This window comes from Dipodomys spectabilis, unplaced genomic scaffold (genome assembly GCF_019054845.1).
Source record: "Dipodomys spectabilis isolate Male_0828 unplaced genomic scaffold, ASM1905484v1 ptg000043l, whole genome shotgun sequence".
Lineage (NCBI taxonomy): Eukaryota > Metazoa > Chordata > Mammalia > Rodentia > Heteromyidae > Dipodomys > Dipodomys spectabilis.
In genome coordinates this window covers 6,317,877-6,331,795 of record NW_024870720.1, presented here as the reverse complement: position 1 = coordinate 6,331,795, position 13,919 = coordinate 6,317,877, and the positions used below count along the sequence as shown (strand labels likewise).

At 48.5% G+C, this 13,919-nt stretch overlaps 1 protein-coding gene across 4 annotated transcripts in view; it reads right to left on the bottom strand.

The window, feature by feature from the left end:
- Positions 1 to 5,607, bottom strand: part of Tbc1d1 (TBC1 domain family member 1) — a 186,544-nt gene extending 180,937 nt beyond the window's left edge. The window contains exon 1 of one of the 4 annotated variants that reach the window (XM_042678450.1): positions 5,355 to 5,607. The gene's annotated coding sequence lies outside the window, so the exon portion shown is untranslated. Of the gene's footprint in view, positions 1 to 4,731; positions 4,867 to 5,354 lie in introns of those variants that run through there. The other 3 variants (XM_042678449.1, XM_042678452.1, XM_042678451.1) reach the window with 3 other exon arrangements.
- Positions 5,608 to 13,919: the final 8,312 nt, after the last annotated feature.

The following is a 13,919-nucleotide window of genomic DNA, read 5'->3' as shown; positions in this document are numbered from 1 at the left end:
TGCATGGGGTTTGTGTGTGGCCCAAAGGTTGATGTATTGGAATTGTGGTACTCAGTATGACCATATTGACAGGTACTGGCACCATTAGAGTCATGGCCTAGAAGGAGGTGACTGGGTCATGACCTCCATTTTGAAAGGTTTAACGTTGGTTTCCTGGAGTGAGCTATGTCTGCAGGAATGGATTTGGTTCTCTAAGAGTGGGTTGTTATAAAGGAGTCTGGTTCCTCCTCACTGTCTTGCTTTCTCTCTTGACAGGTGATCTCTTATCCTCACATATGCCCTTGCCCTGGATGCTCTCCACCATATTGGGACCACAGCCAGGGGACCCTAACCAGATGCCAGTGCATCTGGCGACATTCCAGCCACCAGAATTATAACCCAAATAAATCTTTTTATAAGTTGTACAGTCTTGGGAATTTTGTTTCCACAACATAAAATACACTAAGATAGAGGAAAAAACAGATGAAGAAGATGGAGGAAAAGATGGAGGGAAGGGGACTAGGTGCTTCTAACTTCCAGCCACATTAGGAACAAGCCAATACTGACAACTTCTAGGGGATCCCAGTGGGAAATTCTGAGGTAGGCCCTTACTTCCCTTTGTGAATTGATGGTTAATTGAACAGGCATATGCCTGAGCAGAAGTCTCCTTCAATCTGAAGTTCTCTGAACTCATGCAACAGGTCCACCAACTCATGTACATAATTTGCTTCCCTACACAGAATCCCACCCCAGTCAGAGCAGTGAACTCTGCACCCAGCAGTTACCCAGGTAGCAATGATCTTTGCAGGTTTAGTTATTCACCAACTAGCCCCAGAAGCTGACACCCACAGATGCTTCAATAACTGGTGAGCCTAGCAACATGACTTGGACAATAATGCTGCTTTTAAATGGCTTCCTTCTTACATAAGTCAAAGGTCAGTTCTTGTATCCTTTTGTATTTTACTGCACAGGAAAAAGGGGTGGAGGATAGAGGTGCTAAGTAACCCTCAGAGCTTATATATAACCTTTCTATATGGTTGTTGTCAGGAATAATAATGGTTAACTTAGTAATAGCTCCAGGTGTGTATTAACTGATTTAACTCTTGAAACCACCCTGAGTAATATGGAGTATTTTATAGCATTTACCATCATGTCCAATTTAAAGTGGAGACAGGAAGGAAGGAGGCAGCACAGGAAGTGAGCACATCTGCCTAAGATCATCCTGGTAGAAAATGGCAGAAGGGATGGTGGGGGGAAAAACAAAGGAGGAGGCAACAATGCTTGATAAGAAATGCACTCATTACCTTGCTCATGTAACTGTAACCCCTCTGTACAGTATTCCCACAATAAAAAACATTTAAAAAAAGAAAATGGTGGAATCTAGATTTGAACCCAGATCTTTTGACTCCAGAGCTGGTGCTTGCTCTTAAGCATTTCACTAAAGGATTACCTATCAACCAACTACCTTTTCTGGGACACTTGATAGAGATGACCTTGGGTACTCTCTCTACTCTGAGAATGGCAGAATTTGAATCCAGACCTATCTTACACAAACTTTTTTTTTTTTTTGGGGGGGGGGGGGTCCGGTCGTGGGGCCTGAACTCTGGGCCTAGGCACTGTCCTAGGCTAGCACTCTACCACTTGAGTCACAGCGCCACTTCCGGGTTTTTTCTTTTTGCTTATGTGGTGCTGAGGAATTGAACCTAGGGCCTCAGGCATGCAAGGCAAGCGCTCTACCACTGAGCCAACTTCCCAGCCCTTACACAAACTTTTGTTCTTCCCAATATGATGCTATCTTTAGAAGGGAATAACCTCCAACTAATGGCTTAGCTTAGTTTATTCTAAGGTTTAGGTAGCCTCAGCAATGTAAATTTAGTGCCTAAAAAATAAAACAAATAGTAGCAACAAGTAGTTTCCATTGTGTTTATGTACCAGGTACTGTTTTAAACACTTTATGTTAATGTTAACAAGAAACCCCTATGTGCTTACCTACTTTGGAAGTTCAGATTCACCAACTACATATGATGCTTCACTAAAGTGAAAGATTTGCCTTTGCTTTCAAAGGGAGAAATGTCCGTGGTTATCTCGAAGGAGAGAGGCACAATCAAAACTAAATGTATGGGGCTGGGAAGGTGGCTCAGTGGCAGAGCGCATGCCTTGCATGCCAGAGGCCCTGGGTTCGATTCCTCAGCACCACATAAGCAAAAAAGAAAAAAGCCAGAAGTGGCGCTGTGGCTCAAATGGTAGAGCACTAGCCTTGAGCTGAAGGGCTGAGGGACAGCGCCCAGACCCAGAGTTCAAGCCCCATGACTGGACCCAAAAAAAAAAAAACTAAATGTGTGATAGCTCTAGAACATACTTCTTACATTCTTGTACTTGCTCTGGAACATAAATGTCAAGATAATTTCATATGGTCCACACGTGACAGCTCTTTTTATAACACTGGAAACCTGGAAAAGGCGTACACTCTCTAAGAACCTGTCAAAATATCAGAATAGATTTTCTTTTACTTGAAAGCGGAAATGGTCATGTCTTTTGTGAATAACCTTTTTAAAACATATTTTTATTGGAATGTGAAATTGAAAAGCAAGCGTTGAGGCCAGCCTGCAAAGGGAGGTATAAGGAAATAGTTCTGATTATAAAGACTTCAATCCTTTGTCGTTACTCCAGGGAGCTGAATCCCAACTTCCTCAGCTCCTGAGCAGACTCTGAGCACTGTCTGAGTGAACAGATTTCCACTTCTTCAAGTTTTAATGAGCAAGAAAAGTTTTGGGGCGACTGTGGCTGTCAAATTTGAGAAGTGCAGAGTGAACACAGAAAGAGCAAAAGCAACCGTGCCAAGACACACACACACACACACACACACACACACACACACGTATATGCATGAAGTCTCCAAGCAGACATATATACATTGTAGGTTCCCAGGAGAATCTGAAAAGTGTGGGGACTGGGAATCTACAGAGAAATACTTGGAAGGGTACAGGAGGCTTGAGGGGCTGTCTCTTATAGAGAGAAAATTAAAAGTATGTTCAAAGATAGAGTCCTCACCAGACATGGTAGCTCATGCCTTTAATCTCAGGAGGCATAGGCAGGGCAAAAGTCAGAGTACCATTCTAGGGCAAAAAGTTAAAATTTAAAAAAAAAGAAAACAAATAGGGCTGGGGACATGGCTCAAATAATAGCGTGCCTACTTAGTAATCAAAGCCTTGAGCTTGAACTCAGAGATGCTCACTAGAGCAAGAAGCTGGAGGCAAAACTAACAACAACAGAAATAAAACAAGCAACCCTCCTTCTGGTATATTCTAGAAGATTCCAGAAGAGGGCTAGATGGGAGTGCCCACTCTCACCTGGCTCTGCACAGTGGCACACATGATGGTAACTTCCGGCCTTCCTGGCCTGGTAAGGAAGGACAGAGGGCTGGTCCATCAGCCACCCATCATTTCTTCCTCATACCCTCTTGATACTGTGACATGCTGTCTTATGGGATAAAGGATGAATATTGACATGAGTGCCACCCAACCAGAAATGTTATAGAGAAAGGGAGAACGCCATGGTGACAGGGGCAGAGGGTGCATTTGTAAAACTCAACTTGGATTCCAATTCATTATCTGGCCAATGATAGTTTCTCCCTTGCGGAGGCCTGCAAATCACTGAACTGGTTCATGTGAAGGCATGTCATCATTCACCAGATGCTTCTGTTTCCTCCTTCGAACCACAGCTTATTCTTTGTCTCCCAATCCTCCATTAACTGCATTGTTAACTACATCATTTTGTACTCAGAATTTCCCAGCATGCACTTGAACTCACAGATCTACCCAGTCTTGGAGCACACATTATGTATAGAAGGATCTGGGGGTATCTTATTTCTCTATAACAAACAAATACAGGCGGATTGGAAACTGTGGTAGCATCCAATTTCAAACAGTTGTCAACACACCTTTTTACAAACTTTTTTTCCCTTGCAATTTCTAGATTCCTTAAGACAGTCTTCAGGGTTCCCAGGCAGGAGAAGGTGATTATGAGACACACCTCCTGAACCTAGTCCAGCCCTTCAATGCTAGCAGGGCTCACCGGCTTCAGCTCACCCGCTTGAGGGCCTGCTAATCCAAGCCAATGATAGAACGTGAACAGTCAGACAGGTGGAGGGAGTTTTGCAAGGTGATTCCAGCCTCCTGAAACGATGCTCCTTTCCTTGGTCTACTCTAACCCCTCCCCCACACAACAGGTTCCTCCCACACAACAGAACCCCAGGGTGGCAGGCCTCCACGCCTGCCAATCCCACCTTACACCTGCGGGGGATGAGGCATTTCTGCTCCCCCAAAACAAAGGTTCTTTATCGGGGCCTCCACGTTCAGCATTTAGGCCCAGTGCAAAAAAGTTTATAAGTTTAGACTTGTAGCGATAGCTAAGAGTTCCACGGGTGAGTGTGACCTATTTAAAGCAGGTCGTTGTAAAACTCCATCGGAGCCTAATTAGATAAATGAAACCATCCAATCCTCTCCAAAAGGAGAAGCAAGACGGGCTCGATGAAGCGAACCATAGACCCGGTGAAAACTAAAGGATTCTGGTGAGAGGAACAACCATCACTTTCAATTTCTTCTCCTTTCCGAAGCAACTTCCGGAGGACAAGCTATTTTAAATAAAATCACAACGGGGAAAGCCACGTTTGGGTGGATTGCAAGCAAACTGTCATCTCTTCACACACACACACACACACACACACACACACACACACACACACACACCTACCTCTCTAAAAGAAAAGCTAACAGCCATGCGGGGCGAAGTTTGAGGTCTCACGTCCACAGACGAGGAGGAAGCTGCTAGAAGCAATGAAGCAGGCTTTCAAAATGACTGGTACAGGATGTGCCCATCGAAAGCGGCGTTGCGCGTACCGGAGACGCTGCCAAAGTTGCTGCTGCAGAGTAACCCTGAACTTTTAAAGGGGGTGGCACGGGGTCACCTGGACCACCCCTTTCCTCCTAATCAGGCCTCCTGCGTTGCCGGGGAGCCTAGGAGATATTTGGCGGGAGGAAGGGAGCGAGGGCAGGAGGGAGGAGGCAGGAGATGCCGGGACCAGCCAGCCCGGGGAGGGGCCGGGTGGGAACTGCAGGAGCTCCCCACGCGGCGCGCATCGCACACCGAGGTTTCGCTTTCCTCCAGACCGGGGTGGGGTGGGGGGACCACAGGGTGGCACCGAACTCGCGCCCGCCACCGAGCCCCCCTCACGGTGAGGACAGCAGGATCGCCCCCCACCCACCCTCCCGGACTGCCAGGTTCCAAGGGAGCCCCAAGAGCGCGCGGCGCGGGGAGGGGATTCGGGGGGTCCGGACTCCACACCATGCCCAGGGGCAGACCTAGGAGGCGCCTACCTGTACTGGGGGTGCTCGCGCTCAGAGCCCCGGGCCCGGGCCGGGCGCGCAGGAGCTCGGGGGCATCCTGGGGAGCGCCGGGCGAGCGGGGCATCCGTGGTGCGCGGCGGCTACGCTGTCTTCCCGCCTCCCGGCGCTGCACCGCTCCGCTGGCTCCCGCCTCTCCTCGTCCTCCGGGCGGAGACCCCGCGGGTCCCACGGCGGCGGCGGCGGCAGCAACAGGCACCGTGGTCGGCTGGCGGCGGCAGCGGCAGCGGTGGCGGCGGTGGGGGGAGAAGAGGGAGGAGGAGGAGAGGGAGGAGGAGGAGAGGGAGGAGGAGGAGGTGTCTGCGCCCGCCCGGCTGGCGTTTCCCCCTCCCCCGCTGGGCGGGCACGGGGTGGAGGGGGGGGGTGGGCAGGGAGGTGAGAGGGAGGACTGGAGCCGGGATCTCAACTCCCGCGTCCCGGCAGCTAGGAGGAAGGACGCGATGTCCCCCCTTCCTCCCTGCGCCGGGTGAACCTGCCCCGCGGCCCAGCCCAGACCACGGGTCCCGGGCGACCCACAGCTGCTGCAGTGCGGGGCCTCCGCGGTCTCCGGGCCCTGCCTGCCTCCCCTTCCCCGCCGCCGTCCATCCTCAGCCCGCCCGGAGGTGGGGGTGGGGGTTCCCAGGCGCCCTCCCCCCGCACCGCTGCCCCGTGGGGACGCGAGGGGCCCCACGCGCGCACGCGCGCGCGGGATGGAGGCCCTGCGCACAGGATGTGTGGTCGCACACCCTGTTCTGGGCGATCTATTTATAGCAGGTGGCACTGCCTGGTCGCTGGCGGGGCCCCGGGAGCGGCTCTCAGCAGGTGGCACCGCCAGCCTCTACCCCCCCCCCCCCCCGGGCCTGGCCTCTCCTCGCCATTCCTCGCCCTCGGAAATGGCCGTGGTGAAAACTGAGCAGCATCCTTGGGGTGGGGTGGGGTGCATCACCCCTTCTTCCTGTCCTAGGCTCGGTTGCCCTATGGGGCAGGAAGGAAATAGGGGAGTCCGGATGGTAGGGAAGGTTGAAACGCGCTCCCTGGTTTATAAACCTCTGCTGAACCCCATCTGTGACCCGTGGCAGAAGTGACGCAGAGCCTGGATTGAGCGCTCTTTCCTTCCACAGGCCCCTCACACATGCACGCACGCACGCGTGAGCACACGCACACACTCCCGGCGGCGGCTTGAGGGGCATAAGGAGAGAACCACGGGATGGAAAAGGCCCCAGAAGTCTGTGCAAGAAACAGGCACACCTCCCAAAGCTCCGCTCCACCAGGTAAGAGTGGTAATTTCACCTGCAGGAAAGCAGAGAAAACTGGGGGACCCAACACCATCTCCAGAAACTAGGAGGAAACGGGGAGTCCGGCATGAAGAAGGGGGTGGATGCAGGGTGAAGACAGCTCAGAGAAACCCAGGTGGCATCTTGGAGGATTTGTGCCGTGGCTGGGTATGTTCAGGGCTATGCCCACAGGGCTTACCACATTCTCCCTGCCACTGGCATCCGTCGCGCAATGCTGAGCCCTTTCTTTGTTGTGGCAGTGTACCTAGTCTCGAATCTTTTTCTTTTTATTTATTTATTCTTTTTAGAAAAAGAGGTGAGTAAACTGGGCAAGGGTGGCTCACACCTGTAACCCTAGCTGTTCAGAAGGCTGAACTCTGAGGATCACAGGCAGAAGACTGTGAGATGCTTCTCTCCAATTAACTCTTATCTCCAATTAGCCAGAAGTGGTGCTGTGGCTCAAGTCATAGAACACTAGCCTTGAGCACAAAAGCTCAGGAACAGTACCCAGGCCCAGAGTTCAAGCCCCAGAACTGGAAAAGAAAAAGAGGTGAGTAGTAGATACGGCATGACAATTTTATTGAGTAGACTATGTATTGAGTTATAGAAATTATTTTTTTCTGATTATGAGACCAGAAAAACCAGTTAAACATGTGGCATTGTTTTCTCCTGGATCATACCACAGTTACTTGGTAGTTTTACCTTCAAGTCCAGGGGACAGTTCTCTTTCCCTCCCTGAGGTGGCCTGCAGAACATACCTGCCTCCAGAAGGCTAGGATTTGGGGAGATGCCTGACTGAGGGTGGCTGAAGTATTGCCCAGTGCCCCCACCCTAATAGAGAGGGAGGCAGGCAAAGTCACACCTAGGACTCTGCCTAAAGATGGTCACGGCCAGAGTCTCCCCTCACTAGGCTATTCTACTCCCTGTTCCTTTTCCTCTCTTACCTACTTCCTGTCTGCATTCCTAGCCCCAGAGTATTGAAGGCAGCCAAATAGCATCCCTAATAGGTCACAAAGGTAGGAAGTGAAGGAGTGGGGGATGGAGGCAAAGCTAGGCCTCGTCTCTCATATGCAATGAGACATCTTACCCCACCCCACTGCTGAAACTAGGAAGTGCTAGCTCCATATCTTAGTGGCAAATGACCTACTCCTAACACAGGTCAAAAGAGGGCCACGGGCTTATGAGAAGCAGCAATTTCTGCAGCACTTTTCTAGTTCCCAGGACTAGTTGGTGCCTGAGCAATGATATGCCAGATTTTATAGGGCTTTTTGCTTTCTAGAAACAGAACTCCCTCTGTCACACAAAGAATTCTGAATTTTATTTTTCCTGTACAGCTTTTTTCTGCCTACTTGCCCTTTGACTTGTAGCAGCTCTAAGAGAAATACTAGAGACTCTAGAGCTCTTCTTATGAGTATGTATACCAGAACTGGGGTTAGAACTTAGGACCCAAGTGCTGTCTTTTAGCTTTTTTGCTCAAGGCTAGTGCTCTGCCACTTGAGCCATAGCACAGCTTCAGACTCTTTGGTGGTGAATTGTAGAGAAGAGTCTCATGGATTTTCCTGTCCAGGCTGGCTTTGAACCTCGATCTTAAGATTTCATTCTCCTGAGTAGTTAGAATTACAGGCATGAGCCACCATCACCTGGCCAAAATAGGTTTTAATCAGTGGAGCCTTTCCAAAATTAAGATTGCAGGAGACAGAAGCCTAGCATACTGAAGTGGTTCATTGCGTGCACGGGCTCATTGGTGGGCAGTGACTGGCTGAAGCCCCAGTCAGAGAAAGTTCTAGCAGCAAATCCATGATCAGTGGACAAGTATGCAAGAAGCAGGGTTGTGCCTTGAGCATGGACAGAGTAAGCATCCCAGCACCAATGCTGCCATTACCAGCCCTGCCAAGCCCACGGGGATTATTCTACTCTAAAGAGTGTCACGTCCTGGCCAAAGAGTTTAGCTAGAAATCCATGTGGGGAGAAAGAGGCAATGTATCCAGCCGGAGCAGGCTTCTGTGCAGCGTCTGATGTCCTTTTATGGACAAAGTGGAGAAAACTCTGGGCACTGCTCCCCTTCCCTTCTCAGCAACCGCTCTTATTTGTCATGGCTCTGCACAAACAACTCAGTGCAGCTCTCTGAGGGTGTCCAGTCTTACCAGGGGTTCCCACTTCCCCCTGCTTCCCATCCAAGTAGGCCTGGGCATGGCTGGCTTGCACACACATCATGCCTTGTTATGATACCTAAAGTCATATCAGGTCAGTGAGAGGCTTGTGATTGGTCCCCATGATTTTACAGATGCTGTAAGCAGCTGAGCTTTCAACCCTGCAGGATCCCCTCCCCTCCTCTTTCAGGGCTGTGAAGGCATGGCTGATTCTTGTGAGTCTGGTTAGAATGTAGTAGCCAGATAACCTCCACCCTGCTCTTCTCTTTCTACCCCAAAGGCTTACCTCAGTGTAAAAGCTCAGGAAAAGCTCAGCACCAGTGGCTGTAATTTAACTACTCAGGAGGTTGAGATCTGAGAATCAAGGGTCAGACCAACCTGGACAGAAAAGCTGGTGAGACTCTGATCTCCAGTTAACCACCAAAAAGCCAGAAGTGGGACTATGGTTCAAGTGGTAGAGTGCTAGCCTTATGTAAAAAAGCTAAAGGACCATGCATGCCCAGACCCTGAGTTCAAGTTCCAAGAAAAGAAAGAAAGAGAAAAAAGCCAAGAGAATCTTTTGAAATAGCAGTTGGGCCCTGTCATTACTTGACTTAGAACCTTCCTGTGGCTTCTCAGACTTCTCAAGAGTAAAGGTTCAAGTCCTTACAATCCCTATAGGATCTTTAGAATCTTCCCTCCACCACCCTCACACCACTGCTCCTGTATCGCATCACCAATGACAGCTTCCTCACCCCACTCCTGCCACTGGCACAAAGCCTCCAGGCACACTCCTACCCCAGGTTTTGTGCCCACTATGCCCTGTGTCTAGTAGGTACCCTCAGATAGGCACTTTGTCCCCTACTTTCTTCAGGACTTTGTTTACATACTACTGTCACCATGAGGCCTTTCTGACTACCTTCTGGAAGATGGGATCACTGCTACACACACATATGCATGCACACACATGCAAACACACATGTGTGCATGCATGTGCACACACGCACTAGTTGCCTCCTTTTCCTGTGTTGTATTTCTGCACAGCACTTGCCCTCTACTAAACTAAGTTGGCAATTTGTCTATCTTGGCATCTATTCTTCCCCCTTCCATGGGAGCAGAAAAGTCTGTCTGTTTTGTTCACTGCTCTATTTTCAGACTAGAGCCCCGCTCATAGTAGGTGTTCAGTTCATCTGTGTTGAGCAAATCAAAGGATGGAAATATCAAACATCACATGGCATTTGCAGGTTTACCGAATCTCTTTGTATCATCGCCCCTTTGATTATCCACTTCCTACGTCTTCCCTCCCCCCCCCCCCCCCCCCCCGTACCCTGTCAGGTTTCCCAACCATGCTAGCAGGTATGTCAGTCAGTGCCTATCCCCAGAGGAGCTGAATGCTAAAACATGGGATGCCTTGTTTAACACCCACGTAGTATCTGATGTCCAGGTCCCTCATGAAAGAACTGCACGGTCATGCCATAACTGAGAACTCACTCCAGAAGTAGCTGGAGTGAAGTAGCTGATAGAAGTCAAGTTAAGAAAGATGTGATTTTGGAGCCTTGCATGAAAAAAAAAATCCAGTAGGTCCTCCAGAATCTCCATCTTCTGAACTCAAGTTCCTCATCAGGTCAACCCACGTGAAGAAAATGTATGTGGATTCCATCTTTTTTTGAAATAGATGTTAACATTATTCCATTCATGCATATTGGGAGAAAACATTTGATCAAAATTCCCTGTTCAGTCTGGGAATATTGTTGAGGAGGTTACTTAACACATTATGCAATGACCAACCCTCCCTCCCTCCCTCCATCTCTCCCTCCTTCCTCCCTTTCTTTCTCCCTTCCTTCAATTCTTCCTCCCTCCCTCCTTCCCTTTTCTTTCTTCCTCTTCCTCCCTCTCCCTCTCCCTCCCCCTTCCTCTTCCCTTCTTTCTTTCTGTGATACTTGTTAGGTAAGTGCTTTTACTGCTTTCTCATAACAACTCTTTTGCTTTAGTTTGTATTTTAGATAGGGTCTCACACTTTTGCCTGGTCTGTCTTCAGCTCATGATCCTCCTATCTCCACCTCCAGGTAGCTAGGATTACAAATGTACCCAGCCTTAGACAGTATCCCTTTTTTTTTTTTTTTTTTTTTTTGTCGGTCATGGGGCTTGAACTCTGGGCCTGGGCGCTGTCCCTCAGCTCTTCAGCTCAAGGCAAGTGCTCTACCACTTGAGCTCTGCCACTTCCGGTTTTCTGGTGGTTTATTGGAGATAGGAGTCTCACGGTCTCTCCTGCCCGGGCTGGCTTTGAACCGCGATCCTCAGATCTCAGCCTCCTGAGTAGCTAGGATTACAGGCGTGAGCCACCATCGCCCGGCTTAGACAGTATCCCTTTAACAGGAATCCAGGAAAGCTTTCTCTCAGGGCTTTGCCAGGAAAATTTTTTCTTTGAACAAAACTGGACATGTCTGGATCCTTGCAATGACTAATGGACTCAGGAGTCACATTTGGTGTCCACTGTTTAGCATGTGTCTAGGTTTTTTGTGTGTGTAGTAACAACCTTTTTAAAGCCATTGCTACCTGTATTGCATGAAACCAGAACTGACTGCCCTAAATTCTGAGCCCATGTTTTTCCTACTTTGCAAGCATTAACAAAATGTTTTATTTTATGATGTGCTGAGATTTAATGGTAGGATCCCTTATTTTGTGTGTGTGTGTGTGTGTGTGTGTGTGTGTGTGTGTGTGTTGATGCCTAACCTAGGGAAAAGGACATAATAGCATCCCTCTGTCAATCCTAGTGTTTGGAGAATCCTAAAGACTAGAAATAATGGTTTGTACCTAGCTTATGCTACTACATATACTAGCTTTCCCTTTAGTCTTTTTTTTCTTTTTTCTTTTTGTTACCCATCCTGGGGCTTGAACTCAGGGCCTGAGGATTGTTCCTGACATTTTGCTCAAAGTTAGTGCTCTGCCACAGTCTCATTTCCTGATTTTTGATGGTTAATTGAAGATAAAGTCTCTGGTTAGGCTAGCTTAGAACTGTAATCCTCAGATCTTGGTCTCTTAGTTAGTAACTGCAGTACTCAGATCTCTGCCTCCTGAGTAGCTAGGATTACTGGAGTGAGCCACCAGTGATCAATACTTTCTTTTCTTGCTTTTTTTGTGTGCCAGTCTGACTTTATTATTCACTTATTTTTTAAAATTTTTCTTGCCTTGAATTCATTGAGGCCATCTCCAGTCATTCATTCCTGAGATACAGATAACATGAATGAATGAATAAGTGGGCAAACAGACTTCTAAGACAGAGCACACACCAACTTGCTCTCCTTGGCATCCAGCTCCACACAGCACCAAATCTCTTTTTTACCTAATCTGTGTGCTAGCTGCACAACACAGTACTTTGTCATTTATTTTTGGTGTCATCTTCTTCACCCCTTTCTTAGTCCTCAGAGAGTATGATTTTCCCTTTCCCTCCTAGTATTGGAGCTTAGCAAGTTCAATTGCATGATCCAAAGACAGAAAACCTCCAGGGAGAGGCTGCAATGTTAACTTAGATATCCTGATAGCAAGCTTGATTCTTTTCCTCTGAACCACATCATTGTCTTTGTGTGTGTGTGTGCAGGGTGCTCTTCCTTTTTTTTTTTTTTTGGTTGGTCATGGGGCTTGAACTCTGGGCTTGGGTGTGTCCCTCAGCTCTTCAGCTCAAGGCGAGCACTTTACTACTTGAGCCACAGTGCCACTTCCGGTTTTCTAGTGGTTTATTTGAGATAAGAGTCTCACAGACTTTCTGGCTCAGGCTGGCTTTGAACCTTGACCCTCAGATCTCAGTCTCCTGAGTAGCTAGGATTACAGACGTAAGCCACCAGCTCCCAGCAGGGTGCTCTTCCTTACCTTTTAGCTTTTTCCCTGAAGGCTGTTACTCTACCACTTGAACTACTTCTCAGTTTTTGTTTTGTTAGTTAATTGGAGGTACGTCTCATGGACTTTTCTGTCTAGGCTGATTTTGAACCTTGATTCTCATATCTCAGTCAACTGAGTAGGTAGGATTACAGGCATAGACCGAAGGCATCTACTGCCTTTTAAATTGCTGTTTTTGAAAGAGCTGTTTTACAGAGATGTTTAGTGAATAAGAAACGAGGAGGGTCTATTTATTTCCTTGGTTTTCAGAATAGCCTTGTCACTGGACAGTCCTGGAAAGACCTAGCCATGACTGGGGCCTCCCTGCCCCCTGTCCTCCTGTAGCAGGAAGCAGCAGGTAGCATGTAGCTAGCACTTTTGACCATTTTCCCTAGTGTGTAATAATTTATATTGTGCAGCAGCATTGTCGCAAAAGCTTGCTTCATTACTTAGTTATTTCCCTTACCATTAAAGCTGAGCTAAAGACATTTAGCAGCTTCCATTTTCATGTTACTAAATATAAAATGCTCTATTCCAGAGAAAGTGGGTCCTGGATTAGGAAGCTCAGGAGGAAAAGGAAGAGGGAGGTGGCACTTCCTGAGATTCTAAAATGACCCCGGCAGCACCTCAAAGGTCTTTGTAAAGCCAGGTGCCTATGGCTCATGCTTGTAATCGTAACTCCTCAGAAGACTGATCTATGGGGATCGTGGTTCAAAGCCAGCCCAGGCATACAAATCTGAGGGATCTGAGCAGATCTCCAGTCAACCAGCAAAAAGTCAGAAATAGATGTGTGACTCAAGTGGTAGAGCACTATCCTTGAGTGACACAGCTAAGGGACGGCACCCAGGCCCTGACTTCAAGCCCCGGAACAGCACACACACACACACACACACACACACACACACACACACGCACGCATGCACGCAAGCACGCCCATACATACACACATGCACACATGCTTAAAAAAAGTTGGTATGTGCTTAGTAGGTGCGTTCCACCAGTGAGATTGACCACGGAGCTGTTTGGTCATGGGCTTGGCAGAGAAATAGCAGCTGCCTTCCCTGTCTTCGGCATCTTATCCTTTTCCTTCTTGCAAGCCAACACATTAGTCTGCCTGCTGCATGGCAAAAGGCATGAGGCAGAGGCTGAGGATGTACTGTGCACAGCACAGCAGGGAGCGTGCGCTTTGTGTTCTTTTCGGTTGCCCTGGAACTTAAGTCCCTTGTGAGCTGGGAGAGCTGAGATGAACGCTGCACATATTATAGCGAAGAACCCAAGCTGAG